The following is a 24,480-nucleotide window of genomic DNA, read 5'->3' on the forward strand; positions in this document are numbered from 1 at the left end:
TATCTGGGTGATCTCTGAATGCAATCACCTTGTGAAAGAAAGGAGTTTACAGACACAAAGAGAGGAAGGCAATGTGAGGTTGGAACAGTGGGAGATGCTGCTGAGGAATGCCAATAGCCATAATTAGAAGCTGGAGGAGTCAAGGAAGAGATTGTCTCCTAGAGCCTCCAGAGGGAGTGTGGCCCTGCCAACACTTTGATTTTGAACTTCCATTCTCCAGAAAGAGATAACTTCTCATTGTTTTAAAACACCCAGTTTGGGGTGCCTGGGTGGCTCAGTTGTTAAGCGTCTGCCTCCAGCTTGGGTCATGATCCCAAGGTCCTGGGATGGAGCCCCACATCAGACTCCCTGCTCAGCAGGGAGCCTGCTCCTCCCTCTCCCATTCCCCTTGTTTGTGCTCCCTCTGTCACTGTGTCTCCCCCATCAAATAAATAAATCTTTAAAAAAAAAAAAAGACACCCAGTTTATGATAATTTGTTATGGCAGCTCTAGGAAACTAATAGTTATCCTTACACAACCTTGTTTTCTCTTTGCCTTCAACATGAGTTTCATGTTCCCCATGGAGTTTCCAATTATTGAGGTACTGTCTGAAGGAGGAGCATAAGATGGTGAGCTCACAAAGGAAAGCAGAAGAGCCAGCAGTCTTATGCTCCAATATTGTACCATATTTGGTTACAGCTATGCAATATATGCACGTTAATGATTACTGAGGGCTTGAAGATGCCATAAACTTCAGTTCAAGTTTTGTCTTTGACTATTTGATTCTCTTCAAGGAGAATCAAGTCACGGGATTAAGAATGGATCCATGAAGTTTAGTTTTATACATTTATTTCTGCTTCATTCCTTTAAATTAGAGCAAATGATGATCTGGAGCAGAAGTTTCTCCTGCCTCAAAAGAGGTGGTGATGGAGGAGGAGGTCCTGGTACAAAGAGGACCACGGTGGTGATGATGGTTTATCATTTATTCCAGGTAAAGGAATTGGAAGACAAAGAACTCCCCCGGGTAGAAGTGGCACTGATAGAAATGATGGTGGGCATGGCTCTCTATCTGCCTGTAGAGACAGTAGAAGAGGTCCTGAAATCTATAAGTAACTTGACCGCCAGTGTTCCTGTAATAGAAATAATCTAATGTTAAAATGCTCGCACAGTAAAATAAGCAATAGACATTTGTGGGTTTTTTAGAGTTAATATACTACTTATTAATTTATCAATCTTCAAGGACTCAGTACATGCAAAAGACTGGTACAGATATTTAATATGCATTTTTAAACTCTACACAATTAGGGTCCTTCTGCTAACACTCTAATGCTAGAAGAGTTGACAATCTCATCAAAAGCTTTCTGAAATAATGAAAAATTAGATTTTATGATGAGTGTATGCAAAGAAGAAGTATTCTATCTGGCCTGGGCATGTTAGACTAGTTTGTTCAAATGTGGATAATATAAGGTTATGGTTTGATCCCCCTGGGAGCTAATTGGCTTTACACAAAGAGTCTGTCTCAGAATGCCAATGATCTAGCTATCTTATAACAACATAAGCAACATTCATTTGTATAGTAATATATGCTTATCAAAGTTTTTGTATCTATTATCTCTTTTGAGCCTTATTATAACCTTATAGTATAGGTGGGGCAAGTAGTTTTATCTCACTGCTTATAGATGAGACTCTAAGACTCCAAAAGCCCAAGTGATTGGACAAAGGTCACAAATACAGTGTGAAACATGGTTAGGACTTGAATGCAGTTCTTTACACACCTAGTTTGGTTCCCTCTCTATTAAAGCAGACTACCTTCTCATGCCCACAAGTCATTTGTCACGAGCTGAAGACAGAACCCAGGTGAATGCCCTAATTTGGAGAGTGAAAAAAGGGAGCGTAACCAACTTCTTAGAGAAAAAAAAAAAAAAAGTAAAGTAGGATAGGAAAAAAACCTGTTAACTATTACAGATACAGTAAAGCAAAGTGAGGATAAGAAAAGACCACCAGACTGGGTCACTTGGAGTTCACTGTAGAGTTTTTTTGTGAGTTTTCAGTAAAATGATAGAAACAGACCAATGCAAGCAGCAAACATCTGTTGAGGATCCTCTATTTTAAGATACAATCTTCACATTCTGAATATTCCCTCCAAATATGAGCTGTCTTGAGGAGAGTACTTAATCAGTTGTAAAGTGTAGACCACCTAATAAAGATTTTAAGTATGAAAATTTTTCTCAAAGAGAAGGTAAGTGGGAATATAAAGTTGACAGGTTTTGAAATGAATGTAGTCAAGATTATAGAGGTCTACAAAAGCTTTGGGGATCATTCAATACTTAAACATTTTCTTCAGGACAGGAAATGTGGTCCTGATGGTTAATTTTACATGTCAACATGCCTGGACAATAGGGTGCCCAGATATCCGGCTGGGTGTTTCTATGAGGGTGTTATTAGATGAGATTAACATTTGAATTGGCAAATTGAGTAGCACAGATTGCTCTCCCTAATGGGGGCAGGCCTCATCTAATCAATTAAAGGCCTAAATGTAACAAAAGTGCTAGTCTTCCAATCAGTGAGAAAGAATTTTTACTGCCTAACTGCCTTTGAACTGGGACACTGGCACTTTTCCTGTATTCAGACTCAAAATCAAAACACTGGCTCTTCCCGGGTTTCAATCATGCTGGCCTTCCAACCAGAATACCATTGTTTTTCATGATTCTAAGACTTTTCTGATCAGATTAGATCTAAACCAATGGCTCTCCTATGCCTGCAGCTTGCCAACTCACCTTGTAGGTCTTACGACTTGGAGCTACCATAATCATGTGAGTCACTTCGTTACTCGTTATTATGTATATTATATTAAGTTATATGTTATGTATGTTATAAAGTACATACATATACATATTTATATAAAATATATGCATGTGTACATATAAATGTGTTATATATCATATATAAAACAGTCATATTTACATATGAATATGTCTATATAACATATAGACATGTATATATGTATGTATGATATATACATAAAATCTCTGTCCTGCTGGTTCTGTATCTCTAGAACCCAGAGTCATATAAAAATGGATGCAATTTTTCAAATTAGAATGATAAATTTTCTCTCAAAAGTAATTTTGTTTGTATAATATATTCTATCACAAAATATGTAGGGAAGCTTAGGAAACCAATGTTGTAAGGGCGCCTGGGTGGCTCAGTCATTAAGCATCTGCCTTCAGCTCAGGTCATCATCCTGGGTTCCTGGGATCAAGATCCGGCTCCCTGCTCAGCGGCTCCCTGCTCAGCGGGAAGCCTGCTTCTCTCTCTCTCTCACTCCCCCTGCTTATGTTTCCTCTCTCACCTTGTCTCTCTGTGTCAAATAAATAGATAAAATCTTCAAAAAATTTTTAAAAGAAAAGAAACTAACGTTTTAGTCTTTTCCACACATGGAAATGATTTGTCTTGAGAAATCAAATGTGTAGAGTTATTTAAACTAAAATTTTAACTTATGAGAAAGTCTGTTTCTGGTCATATTTTCCTTCTATTTAACTAGATACTTTCCAAATTAGAACTCATCTTGCAATGATACAATATATATGTAGTTTCATTACCTGCGTTTGATTTTTCTGGAATTCCGTCTTAAGCTCTTTGATCTTTTCTTCTGGCATCTTGTTTTGAGCTCGGGTTGAGGTGCTGACTTCATTCGTCTACAATGATCATCACCACAAATGCACACTTAATAATATAGCATCCAGAAACCTTTAAACAATATTATGTACTAAATAAATGGAACACCCTTCACTTCTTTAATTCCTGGGCCTTCACTTATGACTATTCATGACAATTAAATCTCCTTCTGTGGGGATGGGCCTAGTGCTGCTGGTGGTAGTGGTGGTAATGATGAACTCTGCTTTCGAACCAAGGCAAACAAAAGCACTTTTACTCCTGAAAAAAATACTAGAAAAAATTTTTTAAATGTGTGAGCCACATTTTTCTTCATGTATCATGGGCATTTTTTTTTTGTTTTGCTATTCAAAACGAGATCTTAATAATTTCATCCTCAATGGGGAAAAACCAAGAGCTCTTCCTCTACAGTCAGGAACAAGACAGGGATGTTCAGTCTCTCTGCTTTTATTCAACATAGCACTGGAAGTCCTAGCCACACAGTCAGACAACAAAAAGAAATAAAAGGCATCCAGATTGGTAAGGAAGAAGTAAAACTTTCATTATTTGTAGATGTCATGATACTCTCTATAGAAAATCCAAAAGACTCCACAAAAAAACTGCTAGAATTGATAAGCAAATTCAATAAAGTCACAGGATACAAGATCAATGTACAGAAATCTGTTGCACTTCTATATACCACTAATGAAGGAACAGAAAGAGAAATTAAGAAAACAATTCCATTTACGATTGCACCCAAAACCATAAGATACCAAGAAATAAACCTAACAAAAGAGGTGAAAAATCTGTACTCTGAAAACTATAGGACACTGATGAAAGAAATTGGGAAAGACACAAAGAAATGGAAAGACATTCCATCCTCATGGATTGAAAGAACAAATATTGTTAAAATGTATCTACTACCCAAAGCAATTTATACATTTAATGTAATCCCTATCAAAATATCATCATTTTTCAAAGACCTAGACGAACAATCCTAAAATTTGTACAGAACTATAAAATGCCCCAAATAGCCAAAGCAATCATGAAAAAGAAAAGCAAAGCTGGAGGTATCACAATTCTGGACTTATATTACAAAATGTAAGTAGTATATTATATTATATTATATTATATTATATTATATTATATTACAAGTTATATTACAAAGCTGTAGTGATCAAAACAGCATGGTGCTGGCACAAAACAAACACATAGATCAATAGAACAGAATAGAAAACCCTGAAATGAACCCACAATTATATGGTCAATTAATCTTCAATGAAGGAGGCAAGGACATGCAAAGGGAAAAGAATAATATCTTTAACAAATGGTGCTGGGAAAACTGGACAGCAACATACAAAAGAATGAAACTGGACCACTTCTTTGCACCACATACAAATATAAATTCAAAATGGATTAAAGACCTAAATGTGAGACCTTGAAACTCTAGAAATCCTAGAAAAGAACACAGGCAGTAGCTTCTTGGACATTGGTCATAGCAACTTCTTTCTAGATAGGACTCCTGAGATAAGGGGAAGAAGAGCAAAAATAACTTACCCTGTTTTTTAATGTTACATACCATATATTTAAGTTAATAAATTAGAAAATGAAGTAAAAAATAAGGTGTCAGTTCAACTTCTTAAATATGTTTAATCTTGAAATGAGATCACACTTCTAGAACATTCAAGTTGATTCATATTAATACAAATTAGACTCTTTCTACTGTATCCTTAATTTCCTAGCATTTTGAAAGATGTGCTCCACCAATCAGACAGTAGAATGATACATATCATAAAGGTATTCTTGAGAGAGTAAATCAAAACACTTGTATAGGGGCACCTGGCTGGCTCAGTGGTTAAGCCTCTGCCTTTGGCTCAGGTCAGGATCCCAGGGTCCTGGGATGGAGCCCCACATTAGGCTCCCTGATCCATGGAGAGCCTGCTTCTCCCTCTCCCCCTCCCCCTGTTTGTGTTCCTTCTCTCACTGTCTCTCTCTCTGTCAAATAAATAAAATCTTTTTAAAAAATACACTTGTATAAAATGTTATGAGGGAATGTGAAAGGTTAAAATCAGTAAGCCAGAGAGATCATCTAAATGGTGGACATTCTTCTGCTGTGTTCTGCCATAGCTCCTGCCTCAGTCAAGCCTCAAAAGACCAAACAAACCTATTTAGTATGAACACTGGTTGGCCCAGCTAAAGAAGAAACACCAATATTTACATCCTATTTCCGCTTTGTTGCATTGTCACCTCAAGTCATTTTAGAAGGCTATACAACAATGCTACTCCTATTTCTAAAAGTGATATACTTTCTTGTCTGGAATTGTCTTTAGCTTAAATGGAACAATAATTACTTTCACTGTTATTTAATATTCATTCTCAGAGTATATTTCACCTTTAGAAATTACAAAAGGCATTCAGATCCAAGTCTGAAGGAAGAGTGGGTGAATAATCTGGATAATAATAATGGTTTAGGGTCAAACCTAAAATACTACTTAATGATTGTTTTCTCCATTCATATCTGAGTCCTGGAAAACATCCCATAGTGACTAATCTTAATCTTTTCCAGTATCTTTAAATTTTAATCCCTCCCCAAAGAGGAGATCAATGATCTGATGCCTTATTTTTTTTTTTTTTCAAGTAATCTCCACACCGAGCGTGGGGTTTGGGCTCTTGACCCTGAGATTAAGAGTTATATCCTCTACCAACTGAGCCAACCAGGCTGTGAGTTTGTTTGACTTCCCTACTATCCATGTTAAGATTTCTCTGAATCCAGGGGCACCTGGCTGGGTCAGTTGGAAGAGTATGGAAGTTCAAGCCCTATGCTGGGTACAGATATTACGAAAAAAAAATTAAGATTTCTCTTAATTCACACTCCTATCCCTCTCCTAAAATCAGCTTCTCTTTGTGTGCTTCTAAGCAAGATAATGTCCACAATTTTCTTCTGTAAATGGTTCACTGCCGCATTTACAGAGAGGCATGTGATTTCTGTTTCTAATTTAAAGTTAACCACATGTAGAATTCAAACCACACAAGTCTAAAGTATGTAAGCAGAAAGATGCCTTCTTAGAAGTCCACTAATCTTATCTTCCACTTCTAACAATGAAGAAGCTAAGACCTAAGAAGTATGACTTACTTAAAGCCACAGCAATTAGGAGCAAAGCTGAGATCAGATCTTACTGCTTATTATTCTACAGCTGAGTTTCAGGGGTGTCAGAACTTACCAGATGGGTTAATAGTTCCATTCTCCCAGGCTCATGATCTCTCATGATCATCATAATGAACCATTAGAGAGACTGAAGGTACATGGACATGGTGCTAACCAGATATGAACAGAGGAATTTCAGTGAGAGGCTGACTTTGACAAAGGAGCATATGTGCAGAAGGACAGCACAGCCTCAAAGTACAACTGAGCCAACTTACTTATCAGAAGTGTGAGGTCAGCGTCTGCTCCTGGTCTAACCTTGAGCTCCGGGGTCTGCAGAACGCACTGTAGATCACACTCTTTGGTTTTCTTCTAAAACTGTGACCTGAAAAGGAAAGAAAGGATTTTTGATTTTCCTTGCTGCGGATGCAAATCAACTTCTCTAAGTAAAGATTCTGCATGAAAAAGAGGAGAATATATCAGTCTTTTACTAGTTCTGTAACAGAAACCCTTCCAGTCACCACACACCCGTGGGAGAAATAAGCCTGGACCTAGAGATGCTCTGGGCTTTATACCCTGCAAGCCCTTTGTGATGTCATCCACTGTGACCATTTCATGACTTCACACTGTAGTTTGCTGGGATTCAGTGACCGAAGATACTGATCAGTCCCTCTGCTTATTTAAGCCACTGTCCCTGAGGTTAATGAAATAAATATCCTGTTAGCCCCATATCCACGGATATAGAAATGTTCCCCACTCGCTATTTAATATTCCAATGAGGGATGAATACCCCGGCACTAGGAGGGGACAGTTTGGATCTTGTACAGCACTGTCACACTAGTAGCTGTGAACAGTCTATATAAAACTGGACTGAGGGATGCCTGGGTGGCTCAGTCAGTTAAGCATCTGCCTTTGGCTCAGGTCATGATCCCAGGGTCCTGAGATCGAGTCCCGAGTCAGGCTCCCTGCAGGGAACCTGCTTCTCTCTCTGCCTGCCGCTCCCCCGCTTGTGCGCTTTCTCTGACAAAGAAATAAAATCTTAAAAAACAAAAAAGATAAAACTCAATTGAGTCACTTGAGATGCTAAGCAAGGAACAATTTATACGCATTTTCAAGAAAGACCCAATTTATGGAAGTATACTTGCTTAGTACGCAGGGTTAGAGCTTCAATTTATTCAAAGTGGCAAAGGTCTTGAACCATATCTTGATTACATAAACCATCCAGGTAGTCCTGGCCCTAAACCTGCCTGCTTGCATGCTGACAAAATACGACACAGCCCCTGCTGCATTGAAACTGGAGGGAACACGACAATCGGTCAGCAGCGAAAAGACCTAACAGAGTAACAGCAGTAAGAGCTACAGGATATTCCCTCCTGTTGCAGCTCTCATCCCCAGCTCTCCCCAGGGCTCTCCCCCACCCCCTTTACCTTCTAGGTCACCTATTTGCTGAGGCCTTGCTTTGAAGGTGCAAATTCGCATGGCCTCCCCAGCCCTAACACCCCATCCTTCCCCTCGGTGTGGTGATAGGACAGATCACCATCCATCATGATATAGAGATGAGTCCCCTCTCCTGCTTGTGAGTGCTGGAAAGCTCAGATCATTATTCTTTACGATATATATATGTGTCTCATTTCTTATTTTTTCATTATCCCTCCCAGAATGTAAACCTCATGTGAGTTGGTACTTTTTTTTAAGATTTTATTTATTTATTTGACAGAGAGAGAGAGACAGTGAGAAAGGGAACACAAGCAGGGGGAGTGGGAGAGGGAGAAGCAGGCTTTCCACCGAGCAGAGAGCCAGATGTGGGCTCCATCCCAGGATGCAGGGATCATGATCTGAACCGAAGGCAGATGCTTAAGGGCTGAGCCACCCAGGTGCCCCCGAGCTGGTACTTTTTTTGTCTCTTTCATGGCTGTATTTCAAGCACTAAGAACAGTGTCTGGCCCTTTAGTAGGTTCTCAGCAAAAAATGAAAGTCATCTTTGGCCTCATGTTCATGCCTTCCCCAGAGATGACCCTGTTAACTGTGTAGTGTGTATTTTATCAGGATTTTCACATCCACCAAACAGCTTCAACAACAACAGTCAACTTAAACAATACTCAACATTTCGCTGGGCTTGGGGGGGTGCTTTTTTTTTTTTTTTTGCTTCAGTATTTTAAAACATATTGCAGATATATGATTTCACACATAAATCTTGAGCTATACAAACCATACACTCTACTGTAACAAACACTGTAACAGATAAGATTTTTAAAAGACCCAAATATCATCATTGCAACTAAGGAATTATAATTACAGTCAACACTTGACCAAAGTAAGTTTGAGCTACATGGGTCCTCTTACAAACATATATTTTTTGAAATAGCACAGTATTGTAAACGTATTTTCTCTTTCTTATGACTTTCTTAATATAATTTTCTTTTCCCTAACTTACTTTATTGTAAGAATATAGTATATAATACATATGCAAAATATGTATTTATGTTACTGGTGAGGCTTTTGATGAACAGTAGGCTACTAGTTAAGTTTTGGGGGAGTCAAAAGTTATACTCAGATTTTTGATTGTATGAGGGGGTCAGCACCCCTACCTCTCCTCATTGTTCAAGGGTCAACTGTATTCCCTAATACCACATGAAAAATCCATGTCCAATATCCATGCTTGACCTAAATATGTCTCTCAAGTGTGATTTGTTCTTACTAGGATCCAAACAAGGATCAACCACATAATTGGCCAGATTATGATGTAATCTTCTTTTCATCTATAATGTCCTCTTAACCCTTTTTGTTTGCCATTTCTTTGATGAAAATACTGGACTATTTGTCCTGTAGAATTATGCATATTCTGGATTTTTCTGGAGGCATTCTTGTCCTGAACATATTCCATTATAATCAGAATATCTTGTAGTCAGATATATAGACTTGGTTAGATTTAGGCTAAATTAACTTAGCAAGAATGTTTTATACTTGATGCTTCGCACTCCGATTATATCATATCAGAACACACATGATATCTGTTTTACACACTGCTGATATAAAGATTGGTCAGGAGGTTCCTGGATGGCTCAGTCAGTTAAGCGTCTGCCTTCAGCTCAGGTCATGATCCTGGAGTTCTGGGATAGAGCCCCACAGCAGGCTTCCTGCTCAGCGGAGAGTCTGCTTCTCTCTCTGCCCCTCCCCCTGCTCACACTCTCTCTTACTCCATCTCTCTCTCAAATAAATAACAGAAAGAAAGAAAGAAAAAAAAGAAAGAAAGAAAGAAAGAAAGAAATATTGGTCAGTGGGTCATAGTATTCTTACCTTGATTCATCCACATTATAAAATGTCCCATAGTTCTTTTACTTAAATTTTATTAAATTTGCACGGGCTTACTTTATTATTATTAATATGTAATTCACCCTCTATATAATTTATAATTTTAAAGTATACAAGTCATTGTTATTTTTAAGTATGTTCACAAAACTGTGCACCCATCAACACAATTTTAGAATATTTTCATCATCCCAAAAAGAAAGTCCATACCCATTAGCAGTCAATCGCCATTCCCCCCAACCCTCAGCCCCTGACAATTTCAAATTTACTTTTTTTCTCTATGGATTTACCTCTTCTGGACATTTTTTGTGAATAAGATCATGCAATATGTATACTTTTGTGTCTGCCTTTTAAAAAGCACTATATTTTCAAGGTTAATCCATGTTGTATCATGTATCCATTCTTCATTCCATGTAATGACTAAATAAAAATCCACAGTAGGGATATAGCACACTTAGTTAAAATGTTCCTCAGTTGATGGACATTTGGGTCATTTCCCCCCTTTTAGTTTTATGAATAATGCTGCCATGAACATTCATGTACAAGTTTTTCTTTGAATATCTGTTTCCAGTTCTCTGTTATAGACAGAGGAGTGGAATTGCTGATCACTTGCTCATTCTATGTTTAACTTTTTGTGGAATTGCCAAATGGCTCTCCCAGGTATCCACACCATTTTACATTCCCACTAGCAGGGTATGTGAGATTCAGTTCTTGACATCCTCACCGCAAATTGCTGTTTTCCTTTTTATTTTTAATATAGCCATCTCGCTAAGCAGAAGTGGTATCTCCATGCGGTTTTAAGTTGTATTTCCCCAATGACTAATGATGTTGATCATCGTGTCTTGTGTTCCTTGGCATTAGCATGGAGGGACCGATAGATTTGCAGCATGAGAGCTCCACGTGTGGGAATCCATCCTGTGCAACCCTCGCTCACAATGGCAATCCGAGTAAGTCTCTTCCTATCTCAGTTCCCCACACAATGAATAGTTACCGAGTCTGTGTCTGTCCAGGGAAGGGGGACAGAAAAAAGGCTTTGGCTTGGATCTCTGTGTTGGGAAATGACCCCTACTCCCTAAAGCGAAGGACAGGAAACACAAGGAGGAATCCAGAGGGGTTAGCTGAGATCCAGAGCCCAGGGATCAGGTCAGGTAATTCCACAAGGGAAGGTGGGGGAAGCTCTTTCACTTTCCACCCTACCTGGTGGGAAAGTTGTGGCAGAGCATTAACCCCTCTCTCCACCCCCTGAGAGTGGAAGGCAACAGGGTTTTGTGAGATTTCCTGTGTTGACCTGAAATGCAAAAAGGCAGCTGCCAGACCAGGACAAAGCCCCTCAGGGTGCTCTTTGTCTTCCTTTCCTCTGCTCAAACAACTAGGGAATAGGTGAGAAAAATGGGCTGTGAGTCAGAGCTTGAGCCAGGCTGGGAGCCCCCAGACAGCAGGTGGTCTTGAGGGATTACGCAGGTGTGGGCAGGGGTGAGTTAAGTTTTCCCTTGAAATATGTCTGTATTCCTCTATTTGTGAAGATGTTTTTTAATAGTAATCACGAAAGGACTGCATTTGTCAATAAAAATAAGAAGAGTCAACAAAAATATCTTCAGTCAACTGTTTAGTAACCAAATAGCTGGAGGACCCATGAACCTAGCTAGGGAGCTCCTTAGACTGCTTAAAAAGATCTTTATTTGCATCCATTTCTCTCTGTCCTTAGATTACAACCTCCTGGGAGGATTCAAGCACCAAAGTAACAGCCCTCATCTCTGAGGGGCAGCATCACCTGTTCGGTTCCTTTTCTGCTTGTCATTTACACGCGTCCCCATTATGGGAGCATTCTTTTGCAAGAGCCACATGTTCCTCCTTCAATAGGAAGGAATGAACCAAGACATCGGTCAGGCAGGAGAAACCTTCCAGTCACTGTGATTCCTTCAGACCCAGCACATCCCCATCCACCTAGGCCGTGTGGACACCACCTGCAGCAGCCCCTACCCACGTAAGAAGTGCTGGCCTTCCTAGCAGGTCCTTGGCAAAGGGCGGGAGGGAGATGACGCGGCGGAAGGAGTGCCAGCTTTTCGGATCCCGACTCTCACCTGGGAAGGGAGCAATTAGTTTTCATAACCTCAGGCAGATGAATGATGCAAACTTGTAACAATCGTTTGGAAGTGTATTTATTTAAATTTCTTTTCTCTTTAAGCAGTTTTGCGACTGCTGAACGGTAAATTTTCGGTTTGTTGCAGCACATTCATGGTCTTGCCGGCAGGGACCCTGCAAGGGAGGCAAACTGATTTTCCCAAGCAAACAGCAAAACAACAGCTTTCCGCTCTGACTTTCCCAGGTCCACCTCTCTCCGCCCCTTCTTGCACCTGGGACCATCTGAGGATATCCCACCCCTCCCCTGGGCGGGGCCAACACCGAGGAACCCGGATTCTCAACCCTCCCTTCAAGACCCCGTATCTCCAGCCCCCGCGGGCTCTGGGGGAATAGGAGGAGACAACGACGCTGGGGGGAGGGGTTGCGGCTTACGCGGGGCCTCTAGGACGCTGCTTTACGGCAGAGATGGGAGAGGGGCTCAGTCAGACCGCCTGCCCCCGCGTGAGCGACCGGACCTCACCTTGTCGTTCCCGCCGGCCATCGGCCTCCGCCAGGTGGGTCCCTTGGCCTTTGTCTTCTTTCCTTTCCTTTCTCGGCCGGGAGGGAACCCGGGGGTGGGGGCCGGGTTTGGGTGGCCCTTCCGGGCCCGAGGACCTTCCTTGTCCCCCAGCGTGTAGGCAGCCCGTGCCGGTTGTGCGACCTGGGCCGGCGGTGGCAGGCAGCCCAGGCGGCTTGGAAGGGCAGGGGCGGGTGGCCGAGGCGGGCCGGGGTGCGGCTTTGGGGCGAGGCTGGTCGTGCGTGAGCGCCGGGATGGTACCGCCGCCTCAGTTCTGTGCCCGGGCGCAGGGAGGAGGGCGAGCGTCGTCGCAGCGCCGCTGGGGCCTCCGCGGCCGGCCGGTGGGCCCGGGAGCGTCTCCCTGTGGCTGCGGGTGGGCCCGCGGATTCCAGGGTTCCTCCTTCCCCTCTCTCCCCTGCCCTTCCTCCCCATCTGCGTGGCTGCAGGAGGTTCCGCTTGGTTGGTTTGGATGGAGGGCTCCTCCGAATGTATCCTGAGAGCACTAAAAACATTTCGTGTGAAGAAACGTGCTGCTTCTAGGGACGGAGGGAAAAAATAGGTGTCCTTCTTGGCCGTGTTGGTCTTAATCCTCTATTCATTTCTGACAGACTTTTTTGAAAATATTGCAAGAAACCCAGTGCCTAGGAAATTATTCCGTCCTATAAATTGTTTATTTAAATCAGAGAGGGAGACAAGCCATAAGAGACTCTTAATCATAGGAAACAAACTGAGGATTGCTGGGAGGGGAGTGGGGGGATGGGGTAACTGGGTAATGGACATTGAGGAGGGCACGTGATGTAAATTAAAAACTAAAATTATTTAAGTGAAACCATTGGATTCACATAATAGGTTGCAAGAGAATATGAGGAGATGTCATTCAGATTATTTTAAATGGACTGGTGGGACTTGGGAGACCGGGGTGATTTTCACAAGTCCTTTGTGCTCGTCCTGATTTGTAACTTAGAGGTAAAGTGACGTGAGTCAAGAAATCCAGCTTTTTTTTTTTTTTTTAATTTAAATTCAGTTTCATTGACATATAGTGTATTAGCTTCAGAGGTAGAGTTTAGTGATTCATCAGTTGCATGTAACACCCAGTGCTCATTCCATCAAGTGCCCTCCTTAATGCCCAACACCCAGTTATCCCATCCCCCCACCCACCTCCCCTCCAAGCAAACCTTAATTTGTTTCCTAGAGTTAAGAGTCTCTTATGATTTGCCTTCCTCTCAATTTTCATCATATTTTTCTTTCCCTTCCCGTGTTCATCTGTTTTGTTTCATAAATTCCACATATTAGTGAAATCCTATGCTATTTGTTCTCCTCTGACTGATTTATTTTGCTTAGCATAATACCCTCTAGTGCCATTCAGGTACCTTGCAGATGGCAAGGTTTCATTCTTTTTGATGGCTGAATAATATTCGTGTGTGTGTGTGTACACACATACCATATCTTTATCCATTTATCTGTTGATGGACATCTGGGCTGTTTTAATAGTTTGGCTATTGTGGACATTGCTGTTATAAACATTGGAGTGAACATGCCCCTTGGAATCACTGTATCCTTTTGGTAAACACCTAGTAGTGCAATTTCTGGGTCCTAGGGTAGTTCTGTTTTTAACTTTTTGAGGAACCTCTGTGCTGTTTTCTAGAGTGGCTGTACCAGTTTGCATTCCCACCAACAGTGTAAGAGGGTCCCTTTTTTTCTGCATCCTCACCAGCATTTGTTGTTTCCTGTTTTGTTAATTTTAGCCATTCTGACAGGTGTGAGGTGGTATCTCCTTGTAGTTTTGATTTGTATTTTCCTGATGCTGAGTGATGCTAAGCATCTTTTCATGTGTCTGTTAGCCATCTGGGTGTCTTCTTTAGAAAAATGTCTATTCATGCTTTCTGTCCATTTCTTAACCAGATTGGTTTTTTGGTTATTGAGTTTGATAAGGTCTTTATAGATTTTGGATACTATCCCTTTATTGTATGTCATTTGCAGATACCTTCTCCCATTCTGTGGGTTGCCTTTTAATTTTGCTGATTGTTTCTTTTACTGTGCAGAAGCTTTTTATCTTGATAAAGTCCCAGTAGTTCATTTTTGCTTTTGTTTCCCTTGTCTCTGGAGACGTGTCTAGCAAGATGTTGCTGGGGCGGAGGTCAGAGAGGTTGCTGCCTGTGTTCTCCTCTAGTATTTTGATGGATTCCTGTCTCATATTTAGGTCTTTCATCCATTCTGAGTTTGTTTTTGTGTATGGTGTAGGAAAGTGGTCCAGTTTCATTCTTCTTCATGTGGCTGTCCAATTTTCTTAACACCATTTGTTGAAGAGACTGTCTTTTTTCCATTAGATGTTCTTTCTTTCTTTGTAGCAGATTATTTGATCATAGAGTTGAGGGTCCATTCCTGGGTTCTCTGTTCCATTCCATGGATCTCTGTGTCTATTTTTGTGCCAATACCATTCTGTTTTGATCACTACAGCTTTGTAATACAAATTGAAGTCTGGAATTGTGTTGCCTCCAGCTTTGGTTTTCTTTTTCAACATTCCTCTGGCTGTTTGGGGTCTTTTCCGGTTCCATATAAATTTTAGGATTGTTTGTTTCAGCTCTGCGAAAAATGTTCATGGTATTTTGATAGGGATTACATTGAATTGTAGATTGCTTTGGGTAGGTAAGACATTTTAACAATATTTGTTCTTCCAATCCATGAGCATGGAATGTTTTTCCATTTCTTTGTGTCTTCTTCAATTTCTTTCATAAGTGTTCTATAGTTTCCAGAGCACAAATCCTTTTGTGCTTTGGTTAGGTTTATTCCCAAGCATCTTGTGATTTTTGGTACAATTGTAAATGGGACCAATTCCTTGATTTCTCTTTCTTCTGCCTCATTGATAGTGCAAAGAAATGCAACTGACTTCTGTGCATTGATTTTATATCCTGCAACTTTGCTAAATTCCTGTATCAGTTTTAGCAATTTTTTCAGGAAATCCATTTCTGTGTGTTTAAAACTTACAAGAGCTTGCCATTAGTTCTACGACCTTACTGTATTTCACTCATTAAATGGTTCCTACTCTGTAGCATCAGAACTCCCACAAATCCATTCTGTCCACGTTTGATTATTTATGACGTATGTCACACCTTGTTCAGTCCCTAGTGAAATCTGAAAAAAAAAAAAAGTAGGTTATATAATTACATTTATAGAAATGAACAAAGGACAAAGTTTACCTTATACGCATGTGTTTGTGTGTCACATGCCTATCCAGATACATGTCTTTTTGGCTGTTCATGAACAAAAAAAATATAGGTAGAAGGACTGTGCTGTTGATTGTATTTACTATGAGGGAGTGGAATTTTGATGAAACTCTTTCAGACCATATTTTAACTACATCTCTGTTCTTTTTAAGGACAAAATAAGAATTTAAATTATGATTTTTAAACACAAGGTTTTGGAAAAGTTGATGGTTATCAAACAGCACAGATATTAATAATGAATTTTTGACCTAAAATAATTGTGTTTCCACCTATACATTTAACCAAGCCCCCAAATTTTCAGGGCCTTTCCCCAAGGGATGGGGTTACTGGTGGTTTACATTTTCATCTTTTTACAGTTCTCTGTGCAATAGAAAGATCTGAAAGAAACAAACTTTTTTTAAAGATTTTGTTTATTTGAAAGACAAAGATCACAAGTAGGCAGAGAAGCAGGCAGAGAGAGAGGAAGGGAAGCAGGCTCCCTGCTGAGCAGAGAGCGGTACATGGGGCTTGATCCCAGGACCCTGGTATCATGACCTAAGCTGAAGGCAGAGGCTTTAACCCACTGAGCCACCCAGGCACCCCAGTAACAGACTTTTTAAAGAAGTAGTTTTAGGTAATCAAAGATAGTGAAGGCTAGCGTCAGTACAGGTTTCCCCTGCTATCAGAAATTAAAGAACATTCCTCTGAAACCTATCCTAAGCTGAAATGGCATAAAGCCAAGAGTATCCCACATGTTCTGAAGATTTGAAAGTTTTTATGCCACATCGCTTTTAAGAAAGTCTGAGACTAGTACCTGTTTTTGCTAACTGAAGGAAATAAGAGGATTGTCGCTTTCTGGAAGAAAGCTGTTATCATACTAATGTTGGTCTTCCATAAAAGCGAAGCGGTGTTAACTCAGGCTTTTGGGAAGCAGGGGATACTTGAAATACAAAATTATGTATGAAGTGAATAATTAGATGTAGACAAAAATGTCCAGAGTAAAGGCAGACACATTTGTGCTGGGTATTTCTGGATGATGGTGTATACTTGTGTTTCTTGTTACTGATACTGTGGCAAATGTTTGATCTTATTTCCACAGATTAACAACTCATGTTAAGTTCTGCCAAGAAGATTGGATGGCATAAGATAGCAATTGAAACGTGAGGGTTAGGGATTTTCACTTGAGGGACAGTGCCCATTTTAAGTATTCAAAGAGATTGGCTCCACACTTTGTGTGAAACCATCAGCCTGTGAAATGGCATTTTGCTCTCTGCATGTATAGGACAAATCCTTACAATAGTAAGCAATGACTTGAGACCACTTAAGATGAGCCAGATACAGAGTGCCTAGTTGGGGTCGTGCGTTAAGCATCCTATTGGTTTCAGTTCAGGTCATGATCTCTGGGTCCTGGGATGGAGCCCCACATCAGGCTCCATGTTTAGTGGGAAGTCTGCTTGAGATTCTCTCTCCCCCTCCTGTTTTCTCTCTCTAAAGTAAATAAATCTTTAAAAAAATTTTTTTAAAGGATTTTATCTATTTGACAGAGAGAGACAGCGAGAGCAGGAACACAAGCAGGAGTAATGGGAGAGGGAGAAGCAGGCCCCCTGCAGAGCAGGGACACCCCCACCCCCTGATGCGGGGCTTCATCCCAGGACCCTGGGATCACAACCTGAGCTGAAGGCAGACACTTCATGAATGAGCCACCCAGGTGCCCCCCGCTTTTTTTTTTTTTTAAAAGATGAGCCAGATTCAACGTAGGTCAAAAAATAGTTAATAAAAAGTTAATACAATAAACTGGTATTACAGGCCCCTCAGAGAGGCAGGTCATAAGTAGAAACCCTTGATGTGTAAGAAATTGTACAGCAGTGCCATTTTTGTTTAGATTTTCCTTGAGTTGGTTGGGAACCTTTTTGTATATTTAGGATACTTTTGTATTTCTTTTCCTGTGAGCTGTTAACATCTTTTAGTATTGGGTGGTACCAAAATTATTTCTAAAGCATCCTCTATGTTTTATTAAGACTAGTGTGAATTGAAAATATTTTTTCCTCTTTATCATTGCTTTTCTGACTTTGATTATGAGGGGTTTTTTAATATGCTAAATTTTGTCTCTTCATATGTATCCGTGTTTTCCTTTGATTTTTTTTTAAATTTATTTTTTATTTATTTGTAGCATAACAGTATTCATTATTTTTGCACCACACCCAGTGCTCCATGCAATCCGTGCCCTCTATAATACCCACCTGGTATTATACCTGGTACCTCAACCTCCCACCGCCCGCCCCTTCATAACCCTCAGGTTGTTCTTCAGAGTCCATAGTCTCTCATGATTCACCTCCCCTTCCATTTTCCCCCAACTCCCTTCTTCTCTCTAACTCCCCGTGTCCTCCGTGCTATTTGTTACGCTTTACAAATAAGTGAAACCATATAATAATTGACTCTCTCTGCTTGACTTATTTCACTCAGCATAATCTCTTCCAGTCCCATCCATGTTGCTGCAAAAGTTGGGTATTGACCCTTTCTGATGGAGGCGTACTACTCCATCGTGTACATGGACTACATCTTCCTTATCCATTCGTCCATTGAAGGGCATCTTGGTTCTTTCCACAGTTTGGCGACCGTGGCCATTGCTGCTATAAACATTGGGGTACAGATGGCCCTTCTTTTCACTCCATCTGTATCTTTGGGGGAAATACCCAGTAGTGCAATTGCAGGGTCATAGGGAAGCTCTATTTTTAATTTCTTGAGGAATCTCCACACTGTTCTCCAAAGAGGCTGCACCAACTTGCATCCCCACCAACAGTGTAAGAGGGTTCACCTTTCTCCACATCCTCTCCAACACATGTTGTTTCCTGTCTTGCTAATTTTGGCCATTCTAACTGGTGTAAGGTGATATCTCAATGTGGTTTTAATTTGAATCTCCCTGATGGCTAGTGATGATGAACATTTTTTCATGTGTCTGATAGCCATTTGTATGTCTTCCTTTGATGGGTTTTGAATCAAAGATCGAAAGGCTTTCCCTCCTGCACAGTTACCATGGAATCAGCCCATGCTTTCTTTTAGTAGTTGAATAATTCTGTTCATTGCACATTTAATTCTTGAATCCATGTAGAGCTTATCCTGGCTTAGTGCATGAAGTGTAGAACCAAGAACCTTTTCCAAATGAATACCACTTTGTCCCAAATATGTCTTTACCTCCACTGATTTGGGAGGCTACATTTTGTATGCTGAATTGTTTGGTTTTAAATATTTTATTTATTGGGGCACCTGGGTGGTTCAGTGGGTTAAGCCTCTGCCTTCGGCTCAGGTCATGATCTCGGGGGTCCTGGGATCGAGCCCTGCGTCCAGCTCTCTGCTCAGTGCCCCCACCCCAGCCTGCCTCTCTACGTACTTGTGATCTCTATCTGTCAAATAAATAAATAAAATCTTTTAAAAAATATTTATTTATTCACTAGAGAGAGAGAGTGTGCACAAGCTGGCAGGGGCGGGGGGGGGGGTGCTGGGCAGAGGGACAAGCCCCCTCCCTGCCCAGTGTAGAACCTGATGCAGGCTTGATCCCAGGACCCTGAGATTATGACCTGAGTAGAAGACAGATGCTTAACTGAACCACCCAGGCGCCCTTTATGCAAAATTTTAGTCTTTGGGTTTTTTTATTTAATTGAAGTGTCATTGACATACAGTATTTAGTTTTAGGTAGGGGTGCCTTGGCTCCGTCAGAAGAGCATGGAACTCTTGATCTTAGAGTTTTGAGTTTGAGCCCACATTGAATGTAGAAATTACTAAAAATAAATACACTTAAAAAATAGTTTTCGGGGCACCTGGGTGGCTAAGTTGGTTAAGCATCTGCCTTTGACTTGGGTCCTGATCCTGGGGTCCGGCAGTTGAGGCCTGCCTTGGCCTCTAGGCTCAGCGGGGAGCCTGCTTCTCCCTCTCCCTCTGCTGGCTGCCCTGCCTACTTGTGCTCTCTCTCTCTCTCTCAAATAAATAAATAAATAAATAAATAAATAAAATCTTTTAAAAAAATAGCTTCAGGTATATAACATAGTGATTCAGTTATTTACATTATGAAATTCTCACCACAATAAGTGTAGTTACCATCTGTCACATACAAAGTTATTACAGTTATTCTTGCCTATATACCCTATGCTATACTTTTCATTCCCATAACTTATTTTATAACTGGAAGTTTGTACTTGTTAATTCCCTTCACCTTTTCACCCATTACCCCATCCACCTCCCCTCTGGCAACCACCCATTTGTCATCTGTATTTCTGAGAATGCTTGTTTTTTGTTTTGTTTTTTTAGATTCCACATGTAAGTGAAATCATATGGTATTTGTCTTTCTCTGTCTGACTTCATTTAGTTAATACACTAAGTCCATCTGTGTTGTTGTGAATGGCAAGATTTCATTCTTTTTATGGTGAGTAATATTCCATTGTGTATATGTATACCACATTTTTATCTGTTGATCTATTAGTAGACACTTGGGTTGCTTCCATATCTTGGATATTTTAAGTAATCCTGCAGTAAACATAGGGTGCATATATTTTTCTGAATTAGTGCTTTTGTTCAGGTAAATACTCAGTAGTAGAATTATTGGATTGTATGGTATTTCTATTTTTAATTTTTTGAGGAACCTCCATATTTTCCATAGTGGCTGCACCAATTTACATTCATTCCCTTCAGGAGTGCATGAGGGTTCTTCTTTTTCCACATCCTTACCAACATTTGTTATTTCTCGTCTTTTTGGTACTAGCCATTCTGACTGATTTGAGGTGATATCTCATTGTAGTTTTGATTTGCATTTCTTTGATGGTAGATGATGTTGAGCATCTTCTCATATGTCTGTTGGCCATCTGGATGTCTTTGAAAAAATATCTGTTTGGGTCCTCTGACCATTTTTTAATAAGATTGTTTTTTTTTGTTATTGCATTGTATGAGTTCTTTATATATTTTGGGTATTAACCCCTTATTGGATATATGATTAGCAAATATCTTCTCCCGTTCAGTAGGTTGCTTTTTCGTCTTTTGTGGTCTCCTTTGCTGTGCAAAAGCTTTTTAGTTTGCCATTGTCCCAATTGCTTATTTTTGCTTTTGTTGCCCTTGCATTGAGATATAGATCCAGAAAAATATTGTCCAGGCTGATGTCTTAAGAGTTTACTGCATGTGTGTGTATGTGTGTGTGTGTTTGGAGTTTTATGGTTTCAATTCTTACATTTAGATCTTTCATCCATTTTGAGTTTATTTTTGTGTGTTGTGTAAGAAAGTGGCCCATTTTGGGGTCTATTCTTGGTCTTTGTGTTCCATGTATATGGTAGAGCTAATCATCCTACCACATGGCTGTTCCTTATCAGAACTCTCCTGATAGTCCTGCCTGTTTATTTTGATTTCCCTTATAAATAGTGGAAAACAACAAGACCTTTGAAAGCCTTTTGGATTTTTTGTGGGATTAGAATAGATTGAGTAATTAATTGATGATGAATTAACATATTCAAGAGGTTGAATCTTTATTCAAGAATATAATACCTCTTTACTGTGGTTTAAGTGTGCTATTCTGTCTTTTGGGACACTTTAAAGTTTACCTCATGTAAGGTTTTCATGCTTTTGTTAGATTATTCCTAGGCATATAATCTTTAATTGTTGGCAATATAAATCACTTTATTCTGTTTAGTAATGGGATATTTGTCTATCTAATTGGGCTGAAAAAAATTTATCGATATAGAGTCCTTGACTCTTAAGAATTTTGTTGGGGTGCCTGGGTGGCTCAATGGGTTAAAGCCTCTGCCTTCTGCTCTGGTCATGATCTCAAGGTCCTGGGATTGAGCCCCCCATGGGCTCTCTGCTCAGCGGGGAGCCTGCTTACCTTCCTCTCCCTCTGCCTGCCTCTCTGCCTATTTGTGATCTGTCTGTCAAATAAATAAATAAATAAAATCTTTTTTTTAAAAAAAGAAGAATGTTGTTAACCCTCTAGGTGTCAGTGAAGGATATTAAATATTAAATATTTTCCATATTGGTTCTTATCAACCCTAGGAAAGGTAAAAAAATTTAAAGCACAGCCTCTGGATTTTTCATCACTGGGTGGGTAAAAGTTGGGTAAAATGTTACAAATCAATTTTTCTGAAATACTTGTTTTCTCTTACCTGTAGTGTTACAAACAATTCAAATGTTATCACTATATGTGTGTGTGTGTGTGTGTGTGTGTATACACGTGTATATATATATGTGTGTGTGTGTATATATATATTTCTCCTTCTTTAGCACATTTGCTGAAATTGTAAAGATTTTGAAAGTTAATGTTATGTGGGAAAGATGCTGACTGAGACCTCAAATGCTGAGCACAGGCCAACATCCTGACCCACATAATCTCATGTGGTCTCTACCTCAATGCTATGAGCATGGTGGTCTCTGTACCCTTTTAACAAGGGTTCACACTGACATGACCATAAAGTGAACCTCCCACTTGAGGTCCCAGGTATCTTTCCAAATAAGAGGATTTTGGTAATCTGACTGGAAGCCAAGGAGACAGGCTTGCTTGGCCACTGCAGATAAGACGTGTGGGCAATGGACACTAATCCTGTGTTAATTTGAAAAGGGCATAGACACCCTAGTGTATCTAACGAGGTGGGCTAAGTTTAGAGTACTGTGGAGCGTGTAAACCAGAATTTAAGAGGATCAAAATAAAACTCTAAATATTTATTGCCTTTTCTTTTCAAGGCGTAGTTAAACATGATACACAGTGGCTCCCTTCAAACTATGGAATACTCAATACTAGTCATGTTCTTTAGAGTCTTTTTTACCTATTTGTGTTTTGATTGTACATAGGCACTTATTTGCTGATGAGAGCCAATAAACTGTTTGAAAATTGGAGAATCTAGTTCAAAGGATGGCATGAAAAGGGGCTTTCTAAACCTGATTAAAGTCCAAGCATCCATGAAGCTTTAGACTGATTGGTTGGATTCTGTCTCATTGTAAACCTACTTTAGCCAAGGAAACATAAGGAGTGGAGACAGGCATTTGTATAATCATCAGTATATACCCCTTTTACCTTTCATATTGAGCTCAATGAAAAAGACTAGCCAGTTTTGCTAGAATTGGGACATCTAATACTGGGCAGGATACATTTAGGTAGGAGCCTCTTGGAAAAGCTTTTGGCAACATTGATTCAAAAATTGAAAGTTCATGAGAATTTTGGTTCATTCTGTTGCTTCTCTGAAAATGCAGTGGGGAATTATATTCACATATAAATGAGCAGAAGAGGGCATCCAAGAGAGTATCTTTCACTCAGGATTTGTAGAGTTGAGAGGTAGAAAGGGACCAGAAGGACCCTCTAGAGGTAAATAATGGGATGTCCTGTTATTCAGCTGTGGGAGGGAATATATATATCTGCCATAGAAAGAATGAGATGGTGGTCCTCATGGGTCTGAATCCCTGGGAGAAGTGTGTCCTCTTTTGAGGGGAAACAAGCAGAAAGTTTCCTGAAGGGCTGAAGTTTGATGACTCTCCTTCAATATGAAACCAGAAAGAAATATCTGGGTGGATACATGTACACCTCTGTGTTAGTACACATGTAGACTGAGGTAGATACAGACATTTTACTGTCTACCTACACAGTTGTTTGCTGTCAAGCATGGGACAATCTTTTGAGGATGAAAAGGATAACATGAGATTATTACTTGCTTTTCTTCGGAGGCCAGTAGAGGCTTTGTAGAATTTTGCTTGATTTTCTCAGTTGATTTGAAAGATTTCTAATAGCTTTCAGTCACATGGAACCTCTGGAGCAATACATCAATGTGTAGATCAAGAGGAAAAAAAAAAACGAAAAAGAAAAAAAAAACAAACGAAAACGTGATTTGTCTGGATTTGTCTGGATTTGTCTCAGCCAGAACAATGTAGGGGCAGCTGGGGAATTGGGAGGTGGATGCACCAGCAGAATGCATTTCCTTCTGATTATATTGTCTTCAGACACTTTTACCTGGCCATTGTGTTCCTTCAGTACACGATGGAGATTATCCCCCCTTGCATCTGCCACAGTCATGAAAAGTGGATTCTAGAGGTGTACCTGGTATCAGGTGAAGTCTTCATCATATAGCATGTGTCCATTGCTCAGAAACAGGACCAAAGGCTTGTGCCTTCATATGAAATGCTTCACGCTGAAACGCACAAATTCTCACAAGCATACAGAAATCATATGTGTTTTTCATTAAAAACCTTCTTATGGGAAGCATTGGGAAAATGAGTATAGGCCCAGATACAAGGATAGGTGTCTTTAGAATACCATGTAGTACCATTTCTGACCAATATATAATAATCCATATCTGAAAACTATGAACAGTCACATAACATAAACCACATTAACAGGATTATTGTATTGCGAACTAGAGATTTACCTTACTGGACCTCTCTTGGTGCCTGTGGACCAGCTCTCTTTGTATCAGACAACATGAGACCTCATGGTCAGGATGTTTTTGGAGGAGATGGCAGATGTGGAGTGCTAAAGAAATAACAGGTAATTTTCAGATCCACTGCTACGGTGCCTAGATGGGGAGTTATTGCTTTTGTGT

At 40.1% G+C, this 24,480-nt stretch overlaps 2 long non-coding RNA genes across 4 annotated transcripts in view; one reads left to right on the top strand and one right to left on the bottom strand.

Moving 5' to 3' along the window:
• LOC309858156 overlaps nucleotides 1-12,156 on the top strand; it is a 33,939-nt gene extending 21,783 nt beyond the window's left edge. Inside the window, exons 3-4 of the long non-coding RNA XR_014308070.1 lie at nucleotides 10,943-11,028; nucleotides 11,787-12,156. This is a non-coding gene — a long non-coding RNA (uncharacterized lncRNA). The remainder of the gene's footprint in view (nucleotides 1-10,942; nucleotides 11,029-11,786) is intronic.
• LOC309858155 lies at nucleotides 812-13,178 on the bottom strand. 3 transcript variants are annotated; one of them, XR_014308067.1, is made up of 5 exons: nucleotides 12,596-13,178; nucleotides 12,163-12,337; nucleotides 7,051-7,157; nucleotides 3,579-3,674; nucleotides 812-1,109 (listed from the first exon to the last, which is right to left on the bottom strand). It is a non-coding gene; the product is annotated as an uncharacterized lncRNA (long non-coding RNA). The 3 variants fall into 3 exon arrangements; XR_014308068.1 differs by lacking the exons at nucleotides 12,163-12,337; nucleotides 12,596-13,178 and adding an exon at nucleotides 7,301-7,333; XR_014308069.1 differs by lacking the exons at nucleotides 12,163-12,337; nucleotides 12,596-13,178 and adding an exon at nucleotides 7,264-7,300.
• Between the last annotated feature and the right edge of the window lie 11,302 nt (nucleotides 13,179-24,480).

Source organism: Mustela nivalis, assembly GCF_964662115.1.
Source record: "Mustela nivalis genome assembly, contig: HAP1_SCAFFOLD_1949, whole genome shotgun sequence".
NCBI classification, from domain to species: domain Eukaryota; kingdom Metazoa; phylum Chordata; class Mammalia; order Carnivora; family Mustelidae; genus Mustela; species Mustela nivalis.